This window comes from Mesoplodon bidens, assembly GCF_964165515.1.
Source record: "Mesoplodon bidens genome assembly, chromosome: 10".
Lineage (NCBI taxonomy): Eukaryota > Metazoa > Chordata > Mammalia > Artiodactyla > Ziphiidae > Mesoplodon > Mesoplodon bidens.
The window spans coordinates 2,425,863-2,438,031 of record NC_138172.1 but is presented as its reverse complement, the minus strand read 5'-3'; positions in this window follow the sequence as shown (position 1 = coordinate 2,438,031).

The window sequence follows — 12,169 nt, the reverse complement described above, 5'->3', positions numbered from 1 at the left end:
GCTCTGGGCAGCTTTTCCGCCTGCTGGGGCTCCGTCACAAATTACCGCACACTTACGGTAGCTTCAGACGATGACAGTGTGTTTTTCCCACAGGTCTGCAGTTTGGGTGGGGCCTGTCCTCCTCGGCATCAGATGGGGCTTCTTGAAGACTGGGGGCTGGATTCCTCAGAGGCCTCACCCACGCAGCCACTCACCTCACAGCTGCTGCAGGCTGTGAGCTGAACACTTAGACGGGACCTCCCTGTGCGGTCTGGGCTTCCTCACAGCATGGTGGCTGGCTTCCCAGAGCAAGTGTCCCGAGAAAAAGAGAGAAAGCAGGGTGGGCAGACAGCCAAGTAGAAGGCGTGCCAGCTTTTATGACCAGGCCTCAGAAGTCCCAGAGCGTCACTTCCCTTGCATTCTGTTCATTAGAGCATCACAGTGGGGACCGTCTCAGGGCACAGTGACACCCCAGTCACTTCTGCTCTCTGACCTTCAGGTCCTGAGCTGAAATGGACTCAGGAAGAGGACCCAATGGGTGGGAGGGTGCCTGGGAAACAGTTGGCTCTGGGTAAATGGGGGGCTTTCTTTTTATTAATGAAGTAAGTTCAAAGAAAGCGTGGATGTTATTCAGGAGAGAGCGAGCATTTCGGCTGGGAAAGCCAGAGGGGTTCTTGTAGAGCAGAGACGGGTCTTGAGGGCTGAAGAGGGTTTTCCCACCAACACAGGGAAGCAGTGCCCTTGGCAGAAAAGGCATGGAAAGGAAGGGAGGGTGGTGGAGCTAGAGCATTGTATCGGCCAGAGTCTTCGGGGGTGAGCAACAGAGATCCCGTGAGGCCAACCAGAGACACAGGGGCTCCAGCGGCACTGCACCCGGTGCAGGAGGGCCGGTCCCCAGGCGCCACGGGCGGGCAGGCAGGAAGGGCTGTGCGTGCTGGGCGCTGCAGGATGCCCGTTGTTCCCCGAAAGTGTGTCCTCCTGGCTCAGGCGCTCCAGCTGGACCAGAGTGCGGCGTGGGTGAGAAATACGCCGAAGGCTCACTTTGACCCAGTGGCCGGGGGCCTTGAGAAGCTTGTCTTCGGCCGAATAATCGGTGAATGTTTAAGAATCAAGCAGCCAGAGCTGAACCCGGCCCAGGAGAGAGGAACGAATGTCCTCAGGTGGAACACCAGTGTGTCCTTGCCAGGTGCATCTAGAGGGCGTGTAAAGCGGACGCTGCAGGCGCGGGAGGGCTCCAGGGCTCCGGACTTCCGAATGACCGCTTCTCCCCTGCTGGAGGCCTTCTGTGTCTTAGCGGGGTCCCGCTGGTGCCAGAGGGTGGCGGGAGATGGGTGTTACGGTCGTGGGGAGTTTATTCAGGGGAATGCTGTTGCCTGGACGAGACCCCACTGGGCTCCCCCTGACAGACTCTTCCTGCCTTCAGTATAACTGTCGGACTTAGCACGTGAGATTAATCCATACTGAGTGACCGTCTGCACCTCAGCCATGTCTTGGCAGCCATCGGATGGATGGGTCAGCCTACCTGAGGGGCTCCACATATCCCGGCAGCTCAGAGGAGGGAAGAGCTGGGCCTGCGTGCTTCTGAGCTGACACCCTTCTCCTGTCAGGGCCTGTCATGGGGGCAGATTCATGTGTTGAAGCCATAACCTCCAGTGCCTGAAAATGTGACTGTGTTTGGAGATGGGGCCTTTAAAGAGGCAATTAAGGTGAAATGAGGTCCCTAGGGTGGCTCTAATCCAATAGGACTGGTGTCCTTATAAGAAGAGGAGATCAGGACCAGACACACACCGAGGGACAACCATGTCTAACAGTTAACTTCGTGTGTCAGCTTGACTGGCCCTGGGGCGCCCAGATATTTGGCTCAGCATTTTTCTGGGTGTGTCTGTGAGGGTGTTTCTGGATGAGATTAACATTTAAATCACTAGACTGAGCAAAACAGATTGCCCTCCCCAATGTGGGTGGGCCTCATCCAATCAGTTGAAGGCCTGACTAGAACAAAAACTGAATAAGAGGGAACTACACCTGCCTGACCGTCCTCGAGCTGGGACCTCAGTTTTTCCCAGCATCTGGACTCAAAGTGAAACACTGGCTCTTCCTGGATCTCAAGCCTCCTGGCACCAGGACTAGAAGAATTTCATCAGCTTTCCTAGCTATTCTCAAGTCTCCAGCTCACCAACTGCAGATCTTGTGACTTGTCAGCCTCCATAGCAGTACGAGCCAATTCTTTATAGTAAATAAATATACCTATGTATTTATGTATATATATGTATGTATGTGTGGATAATAACTATATACACGTGTGTATATAGTTATGCACACACATGCACACGTACATCCTAATGGTTCTCTTTTTCTCAAGAACCCTAATACACCATGTGAGGACACAGCAAGAAGGGGGCTGTCTGCAGGCTGAGGAGAGAGGTCTCAGGAGAAACCAACCCTGCCAGCACCTTGGTCTCAGGCTCCTGGCCTCCAGAATGTGAGACAATAAACTTCTGTGGTTTGAGCCACCCAGTCTATGGTGTTTGTGATGGCAGCACTGGCAGACTTCTCTAGGACCTCCCTTTCTTCATCCGTGAAGTGGGTACAAGGACCCATTCTCAGGCTTACTGTGGGTCTCTGTTGAGCACAGTATGGGCACAGCAGCAGAGCCCATGTGTGTGGCGTGGGGTGGGCAGGGCTGGGATCCGGGTGAGGCAAGTGAGGCATTCAGCCTGGGTGCGGAATTTAAGTTGGCCCCCCAAAATTCAGCGATCAAGCAACCAACAAAACGTCGAAACTGCACATAAAGACAGGCTGTGATTTGTTTTACAACCCTGCGTTATTGTGCGGCGGGGACGGTCATTTCAAGGGGCTGCAACCTTCTGTGCCCTGCAGGGTGGGTTATGAGGGCTGACAGTAACATGCGAAGAGATCGAGTAATGTGGGCTCCTTTTATAATTATTTTTTCCATTTTAAAGGTTTGTTAACTTTTTCCCTTGGGTCAGAAATACAGAGGCTATCTTGGTAGGTGTGTATACGGTGCTCATTTCCCCTTGGCTTCAGGCTCCAACACACAGGCCCTGAGCGAGCCAGCCCGTGGGCTGAATGGTCCACCCCCGAAGGGCCAGACTCGTGCTCTCCTTGAAGGCTGTTCTGGGAACGCAGTTCCCTCTGCATGTTTGCACAGGAGGCTTAAGATCAGGGACTGTTCTCCGTGGAGGACTAGGTCAGCTGGCAACTCTGAATAAGATCTGAGGGTAAGATAGCAGTATTGAACCAGTGTGAATGTCCCGACTGTGAGAACTGGCCTTCGGTTATGTCAGAGAACGTCCTTGTTTTCAGGGAACATGTCAACGTAGCAGGGACTCGAGGGGGGCGACTTAACGCTCAGAGAATTCCGATCGCAAGCGTGTGTGTGTGTGTGTGTGTGTGTGTGTGCGCGCGCGCACACACATATGGCGAGAAGATGTACGATAAACAGGATACACTGTTAACATGGGGAGAATCTGGGCAAAGGGTGTACGGAATTCTTTGTAGGCTTCTTGCAACTTTTCTGTAAGTCTGAAATTAACTCAAAATACAAAGTTTGAAAAAAAAGAGTCAGGACTTGCTGAGGGCTGGTTGCCTGTGCTCAGGCTCTTGCTTCTCTGGCGCGCCCTGGCCCCAGGTCTCCCCGTCCCTCCTTCTCGGCTCTTCGGGCCTCAGCCTGAGTGGCATCTCCGCCTCCACCTCCCCGACTGCCATGGTTCACGCCCTGCAGCTTGGTTTCTCTATCCTCCTCACCAGCATCGGAAATGATCTCATTCGTTTGCTTAGCTTTTGTCCTCTGTCCCCCGCCTCTAAGTGGCAGCTCTCTGGGACTTTGTCCTGTTCACCCCTGCCCCCCATCCTCTGTGCCTCACACGCAGTCGGTGCTCAGTGAATACCTGTGAACAAGGTTCCACGATCATGTGGCTGAAGGTCAGAAAACCTGGAGTTTTGTCGTTCCTGGTTCCCCACCCCCAAACTTTCCGTGTGACCTTGGGCAGTGCCTGCCCCGCCTGGGACTCAGTTTCTTCATCTCTGCCCCAGCTCTGAGCTTGTGGATTGTGTGACTCAGAAAGGCCCAGGCTGCCACTGAGGCTGAGTCCCCACTGAGCCCCTCTCTGCTGCAGAGACTGCGGCTGCCGGGGGGGGGGGGGGCGGGGAGGAGGGGACTCTGCTCCGACACTCACCACCCCTCCCTCCCTGATGCATGAAAAGCGGAATGTGAGAAAAGGTGTTTTGGGGACCTACCTGCAGCCCAGTGTCTCCGGGGGGCCCAGGATGAGAGTGCAGGTGCTCACCTCTCGCCCAGGGCTTCTCGGAACAGAGGCGGGCAGGTTTGCAAGGCACCCTTGGCAGGACACAGAATCCTCCTGAAATCGGATCGCGCTGTCTTGTTTTCATGGTAACCTTCTACTTACAGCAAGTGATACTAGTTTTCCACGTAGGGGAGTGATCTAAAGTTTCCTTTTAAAATAACCATACTCAGGGGCGAAAGCCAGTGCATTTGGCGTTTTGTGCATTGTTTTTAACTTTTTATTCTTGCAAATTTGAACCTAGTTGGAAGCCGGTTTAAAGTCCCTTGGCTCAGAGTCCCGCCGTGAGCCACATGCCTGCACCAGATGCCGTGGCTTTGCCCGTCCGTCAGCCTGTTCCTCTGTCTGCTGTAGTTCCTTCAACCTGGGAGTTAGACCTAGAAGCTTGATCAGACTCGGGTACAGCTTTTTAAACCAGTTGATCTTAAAGGAAAACATTAAATAGTATTACATGCCATAGCGTCCACAGAGAGGGCCTTGGGAGCTGCCTGTGCGTGGAGACAGCGACGGAGAAGATTCAGGCAGGGCCTCGCCCCGACGGGGCTGGGCGCTGGGAAACAGGATGCAGGGAAGCAAGTGAGGAGGTGAGGTCCTGGCCCGGGGTGGGGCAGTCCTCACCAGGCCTCTGTCCACACACACACACACACACATGCACATGCGCACACACACACGCACACGCACACACAGTCAAGGGGAGGGTTCCTGTTTGGGGTAACCTGACCCGCATGCCAGAACCCAGGGAGCTGGGAGCTAGGGAAGGGCACAGCCTACAGCAAAGGGGATTCAGGTTAGACCTTGAGAAGGACTTCCATGCCGTACTAGGACAGCCGTGTCGCATGGTGCTTATAGTGGGTGCTTGGGAGCGGAATTGGTTCAAATCCTTGCTCCCCCATTTCCTATTTGTGTCACCCTGGGCATGTCTGTAAACCTGCCTGTGCCTTGGTTTCCACGCCCTGCAGATAATAATAGAAGCTGCCTTATAGGATGAACCTAAGCATTCGCTGAGTTCATCACGCAGAGGGCACTGGCCCCAGTGAGCACCCAGTAACCACTAGGTATTATTTCTCTTGGATGAAAGTGAGATGTGTCTCCTTGGAGGTTGGAAAGGTTGCCGCACCCAGACCATTCAGAGACCAGAAGCTAAGAAGAGTGTGGCTCTGTAGTCACGAGCCTGCACACAGCACCACACACCACGAGCCCGTTCACACGGCATCGGCCCTCAGGGGTGCTGATGTGCACAGAGCCCCGCGGGGGCGGCTTCTGCTTCTCTCCCTGTTTTGCGGATGAGGACTCTGAGGTGGGGGAGGAGGGTGTGGAGGGTGGCTTGTAAAGACCCCAGGGCCAGTGCAGCTCAGCAGCCTGGAAAGGATACAGGACTCGGAGTCGGGACCCCAGATCTGCTGCCCCCAGGCCGTGTGACCTTACGGAGGTCACTGCACACCTCGGAGACTCCGTTTCTCCATTTCCAGTGCTGGAAACTGGGCCGGGCCTCCATCGCCTCCGTCATCTGATTTCTCTACATGGCAGATCTGAGCACAGACCCTGAAGGTCCCTGGCACGGTCTGCCCTCCCAGGGCCAAAAGGGAAGTGGGTTGGAACTCTCAGAAGAGAGCCCAGGAGGGCTGGCTGTCACTGTAACTGACTCCTGATGTCAGACCCTGCCCTCGGGGGGTCCCTCTGTCCACAGCCAGGCCACCCACAGCGATGTTCAGTCCTAGGGGTCTGGCTCTGCCCTGACCCCAGTGGGTGGCCACCGTCGCCCTGGAATGGGCTGCCTACCCTCCCTGGACACTCAGGAGCTGCCCAGGAACCTGTTTTTCCCTCAGGTGGCAAAACGTAGTAAGATTGTGCAATCATCTTCATACTTCCTGCTCGCCCAGTCTCGGGGGCAGCTGACAAACAGCCTGGACAGTAAGCAGGCGCTGGCCCCAGAGCCCACCGTGGACAGGTCACCTCCCTTCTCTGGACCTCAGTTTCCTCATCTGCAAAATGAAAGGTGGGAGGATCAAGGGAGAGAGCTACTCATTCATTCAGTAGGTGCTCATTCAATAACGCCTCTCCTCTCGGCCAGAGTGTCTCCTGCGGGCGTGAGAAATTGATAAGCAAACCCACACCCACCCCCACATCACTGCCAATCTGGTGGTTTCAGTGCTGTGAGGGGGCACAAGCACCTCTAGAGCTGCAGTCATCGCAGGCCGCTTCCTGGAGGAAGTGGCAGCTCAGTGAATGTTGACGGGGGAGAAGGAACAAAGGGTACAAGAGGTAGCCTGAGGGCCAGATACCTGCAGGTGTACTTTATTTGGTGTGCACGGGATTAGCCCACATGGCATTTTAAATTTGAATTTATCGCCAACATCTAAAACCCAAGAGCCTTTATGAAAAAAACCTGGATTTCTGACTTCTGAAAATCCAGAGCCTTCATTCCTACAGAGAGCAGTTTTCCCCTTAGACCACTTGTCGTCCTGACCACTTTGTCCCACCCAATCACCCCCCATACCTGCTCCCCATGTGCCCATTGCCACCAATGGAACCTCCGTCTGCCCAGTAGTTCAGACCAGAATCCCAGGCATCACCCTCCATGCCTCTTTCCCCCTCCCCCTGTCATATCCATCAGCAGCCCCTGCTGGCTCTGCTTGGTGAGTGGTTCTCGAATCCAATCGCTTGTCCCCACCTCCTGGGCCACCACCTGGGTCCACGCAGCAGCTGCTCCCTGGTCCTTGCTCTCTCCTTGCCCCCCCTCCACCCTCCAGCCTCCAGCCTCCCCTCGGCTTGGCAAGCAGGGTGAGGCCCTGCGTGCCCAGGCGGGGGCTTGGCCGCTGGCCCCCGTGCCCCCTACGATGGACCTGGTGAAACTCTTCTCTGGCTTCTGCCCCACACCTGCCCCCTGAGTGGCCTCCTGGGCCTGAGAGGAGAAGGTGGAACTCAGGATCCCATGTGACCGAACGCTCTTAGCTGCCTTGGGCCTCCATTTTCCCATCTGGAAAATAGAGGCATCCGGGGCCCCCTCCCCACAAGGCACACGCTGCTTAAGGAGCAGGACGATTACGGTCTTTGATGCTCAGCCCACTTGACGGGAGGTCCAGCACCGGCCTCGTGCTGGGCCCCGCTCTGTGCGCCATTGGAAGGGTCTGCAAATATAGCTGGCGGTGATGCACTTCGCTTTCAGGCTGAAGCAGGAGAAAGAGCTCGGCTGTGGGGTCAGGCAGGCAGCGCGGGGTTTGGGTATCATCCCAGGCAAGGTGTTGGAACCGCGGTTTGTGAGTTTGTGGAAAATGGACATGGTAAGGACTGCTACTCCTTAGGCTGTCGTGAGGCTGATTCGGATGATTTGCAGAGAGCTGAGTCACCATGTTCTCCCCGCCCCGCCCCAGGCTCTCAGAGCAGAGGCAGCGGGACAGACACGGGTACTGCGGGGTGAGAAAGGCTGCAGCCTGGGCCAGCGAAAGGGGGGCGTGTGGGCGGGAGAGGGGGACCAGGGTGAGCTCATGGCAAGAAACTCTGCCTTGTTCCTCTTCCTGAGGCCCCGATCGCTGCCGAAGTCACCTTTATTTACTGGCTCACTTGGTGCTAGTCGTCCCGCCCACCAGAGCGTCCGCCCTCCTAGGCTCCCCATCTTCCTCACCGAGTCCTCACGTGGCGTCTGGCGATCAGTACATGTGGAATGGATGAAGGAACGAGCAGACGATTGCTTCCTGGAGGCGGTGGCCTTTGAGTTGCGCCTTGAAGGGCAGTGTACGGGGGTCCTGGCAGAAACGGCGGGTCCACTAGGAGTTGGTGGGCCGCGCTGGCCAAGGGGGTCTGTGCGCAGGGGCGGGGTTAAGGGTTAAGGGGAAGGTGTAGCACCTGGGCTGGCAGCGGTGGAGGGGGGCCTTCCCTGGGCCTGAGAGCGGGCGAGGGAGCCTTTACGAGAACCCAGAGAGAGCCCTGTGCAGAGCCCACGAGCCAGGCACTGCGGCTGCAGAGGGCGCAGGACAGGAGGGGGTGGGGCAGTGAGCTCCTCCGCCACACCCACCGGAAACGGGGTGCCTGGGGATGCAGTCCATGGCCCAGAGCAGAGTGGAGTGCAGGTGGCAGATGGGAAAGGGCCTTGTCTGCCTGGCGGGGTCAGCAGTGGGGAGGGTGCTGGGTGCTGGAAGGACCCTTATGGTGGATGGGGGGTCGGGGAGGGACGGGACTGGTGGAAGGCAGGGTGAGCCTGCAGAGGCTGCACATGGACCCAGCCAGGGGGAGGGGGCCGATGTCTGGCCTCAGAGACCCCATTACCCCCAGCTCACCGCCAGGGAGTGGGTTGGGGGTGCCCATTTGCTGGATGAGACGGGCCGACATGGAGTAGCCCCTTAAGTCAGAGGTGGGAGTTGGGTGGGTGTTCAGAGCCCTAAGACCACGGACACCCCTCACCAGGCCAGCAGAGGGGACAAAGCCCACTGAGCCTGGAGGCTGGACTGAGGTTCGCAGACACTCACTTGGCCCGCAGAGGCGGGCCACGCCCCCAGCCCCCGTCCTCCGGCCGGGTCCTCACCCACCGCCCCCAACCCCGCCGGGCTGCTGCCTTCCTCAAGTGAGCAGAAGCCCTCGCAGGCCAAGTGCACCGTGGCGTTGGCGTTTCTCAGGGAACAGGTGTGTCCTTTTCTCTGCCTGGGAGGCAGTGACCTCACCCCCAGTGGGCCATGTGAGTCACTGGGCCGAGGGTGGAGGCCTGGGCAGCTCTCCGCAGAGTCTGGCTTTGGCCGTGAGGCTGGGACAGGGACCAGCGGAGGGTGTGAAGGTTTCCCTGCCCTTCCCCCGCCTGCTGCTGTGGCCCCGTGTCCTACGGGGGCGGGGAGGAGGGACCTCACACATGCCCAGCGGTGCCAGGGGCTCTCGACATGATGCTGACGGGAGCTCACCGGTCCTGCAGGAGATGGCCCTGAGAGGTTAAGTCTCGTGCACCCAGGGTCACACGGTTCTGTGGCCTGGTAGCGCTATCTGTCACCACAGCCAGGAGGGGAGGGATGCTTGTCCCATTGCGCAGAGGAACAAACTGAGGCTCAGCGGGCGATGAGTGTGGGGACAAGGGCATCAGAGATGAACCAGGAGTCTGCCCCCGTTCTCGAGGACAAGCCACCGTCGGCATTCAGGAAACCTCGGAGCACTTGGAGCCTTAGTGTCCTCATCCATAAAATGGGGATAATGACACCCACCCCTTGGGGATGGAGGAAGCAGAGAGAGGACATGACAGGTGCAGTGTGGAATCGGTGGGGCAGCCCCTGTACACCCCTAGGCCACCTCACAGGGCCCTCTGCCATGTGACAGCCTCCACTGCCATCAGCCCTGGGGCCGGTATCAGGCCAGTGCAGGGCCATGTGCAGCTGAGGTTCGAGGCTGGACCAGAGTGATGGCCATGGAGTGGGGCTGCCAGGGGTTCAAAAGGCAGATCGTCAAGGGCCACCGGTGAAGGAGAGCGTGGGTGATGGCGCCTGGATTGGCCCCTGCTGGATGGGCCCGTGGAGTGAGCTCCTCTTGTGCCCCAAGGGATTCCTAAACCCTCACACAGTCTCCCCAGCCCATCCTCACCAAGGAGCAGCCTTCTGAGGAGAAAGTGACTCTCTGGGAGCTGAGAAAGCCATGCTCCTCCCCTGGCCTCAGTTTCCCCATCTGTAAAGTGGAGGAAGGGAAGCCCTAACTCGGTGCTGTTGGAAAGGAGATGGACCAGGGGGACACAGCCAAGAGGAGGAATGAACAGTGGGGCCCAGGACCTCCAGAGCTTTTGGTGATGGGAGAGGTGTGTCCTCCAGGACGAGAGGGACTTGAAGGAGGCCCCCGCAAGGGTCTTGGGCCTCTGGTCCTAAAAATGGCCCTCTCTCTAAGATCACCTCCAGGGCAAAAGTGCCATGTAGTCCCCTCTACCGGGTGCCTGTCATGACTGATGTCTGGCACAGAGCAAGCCTGTGACAAATACGCCTCCAGCTGGGCGTCCATGCTGAGCCCAGGACCAGGGGGTCTGCCCCAGAGACATGAGACATGGGAAATCAGAGGCTGGGGGCCACACAAGGCATGGGGCAGAGACAGAGAGGGCTCCAGTTTGCCAGGGACATGACAGATCATGGATGGAAACCTGGGGATCAAGCAAGAGGCGAGGGCTGGCAGGGAGGAGGGTTCAGGACGACAGGAGGAGGAAGAGCTTGCTGCCACCACCTGTTAACACCTCGTGACCTTGTGGGGACGGGCCCAGGCCGGGGGGGTGAGTGAGGCGGTGGATGGCTGAGAGGATGGACGGATCGATGGGGAGGTTGGATAAGAGGATACATGGATGGATGACTGGAACAGAGGGAGGGAGATGTGTGTGGACATGTGAATGGATGAATGGGTCCATGGACGGTTAGTTAAACAGGTGGGTGGGTGAATGGATGTGTGAATATAGGGGTGGGTAGAGATGTGTAAAAAGAGGCTGCCCCCACCCACAAAAGATGTTGAGGAAACTTCCACTAGTAGGAGGACAGACCTGATAGACCTTTGAAGGGAGATCTTGCTCTGTGTGGCACAGGAAGTAAAGCCAGTCTGAAAAGTGACAGGGAGGCTCTATCCAAGGGAGAGTTTCCCTAGGTCAGTGGAGGCCCATGATGGAATGTGCAACTTTGAGAGGTAGTGAGGTTCCTGTCACTGGGGGTATTCAAGGGTGTTCAAGCTGAGGATGGGCAGCCACTTCCCCAGAGTGCTGTGGAGGAGGTCCTGTGGCAGGTAGGAGCCTACTATGGTGGTGTCTGATAACAAAGAGTGAGAATTTGGGTTCACGAGGCCCCCAGGGAGGCCATGTCCTTTGTAGAAGCCTATCTTCCTTTCAGATAAAAAGTTCTTTCCTGGCCTGGGGGAGAGACAAGCGTGCAGCTGCTGTCCTCACTGTGGGAAGCGGGCTGGAATCCACAACAGAGCTCCCATCCTGCACAGGCCAGGGCAGGGGGCCCAGGGGTGGAACAAGGCTTTGACCCGGAGACCCGGTCAGGCCCAGCTCCATCCTCCCTGACTGTGGGCAGGTGATGCCCCTCTCTGAGCCTCGGTTTCCTCGTGGATGAAGTGGGGGCCCTGACGGCCAGTGGACATGATGGCCCTGGCAACTGGGTGTGACGCCTGGGGCTGCAGGGTGCCGGGGTCTGGGCCCACCTGACTTCTGGAGGACTTCCTGGGGGCTGTGGGTTGGGAGAAGTGGGTTCTGTGAGCACTGGCCTTGAGCTATGAGTCATTGTCCCCAGGGGCTTCGCCTGGGAAGCCCCAGCTGCCTGCCCTGGGCTGGGCCCGGGAGCAGCTGGCAGGGGGCAAGGGCAGAGGCTCCAGCTGGGGCCCTGCCTGGAAATGCCCCAAACCCGGCTCAGGCCCAGACCCCACAACTGCTGAGAGGGGCCCAGCCCTCTGACCCTCCTCCTGCCCCACCTGTGCACGAAGGAGCTGGTGTGCACTGGCTGCTCCAGCGCGGGCTCCGAGAACCCGTCGCACGGCTCACATCCCACCTCCGCCGCCTCCTAGGTCTGCGGCCTGGGTGACTGACCGCCTCTGTCTGTGCCTCACTTTCCTCACGTGTAAAACGGAGCTGATGATCAAATGCACCTCGGAAAGCAGTTGGGAGAATTGGATAGTCAGTTCTGGACCCGTGCTCAGGGCTCCATGAGGCTGAGGTCGGGGGTGGGTGGGGTGGAGGTAATTGAGGCCAAGGAGGGGCAAGCCACCCCCAGGCTCGTCACCCAGCAGGGAGGTGGCCTGGCCACGGCTGGAAACCCTCATCTCCCCCACCAGACGGAGATCCTCGAGGGCTGGCGCTCTCCCAGGAAGCAGACAGCCCCTCTCCGCGTCCTGGCCAGAGCTTCGGTGGGCAGGGCTGCAGCGGGCGGGTGTTGGGT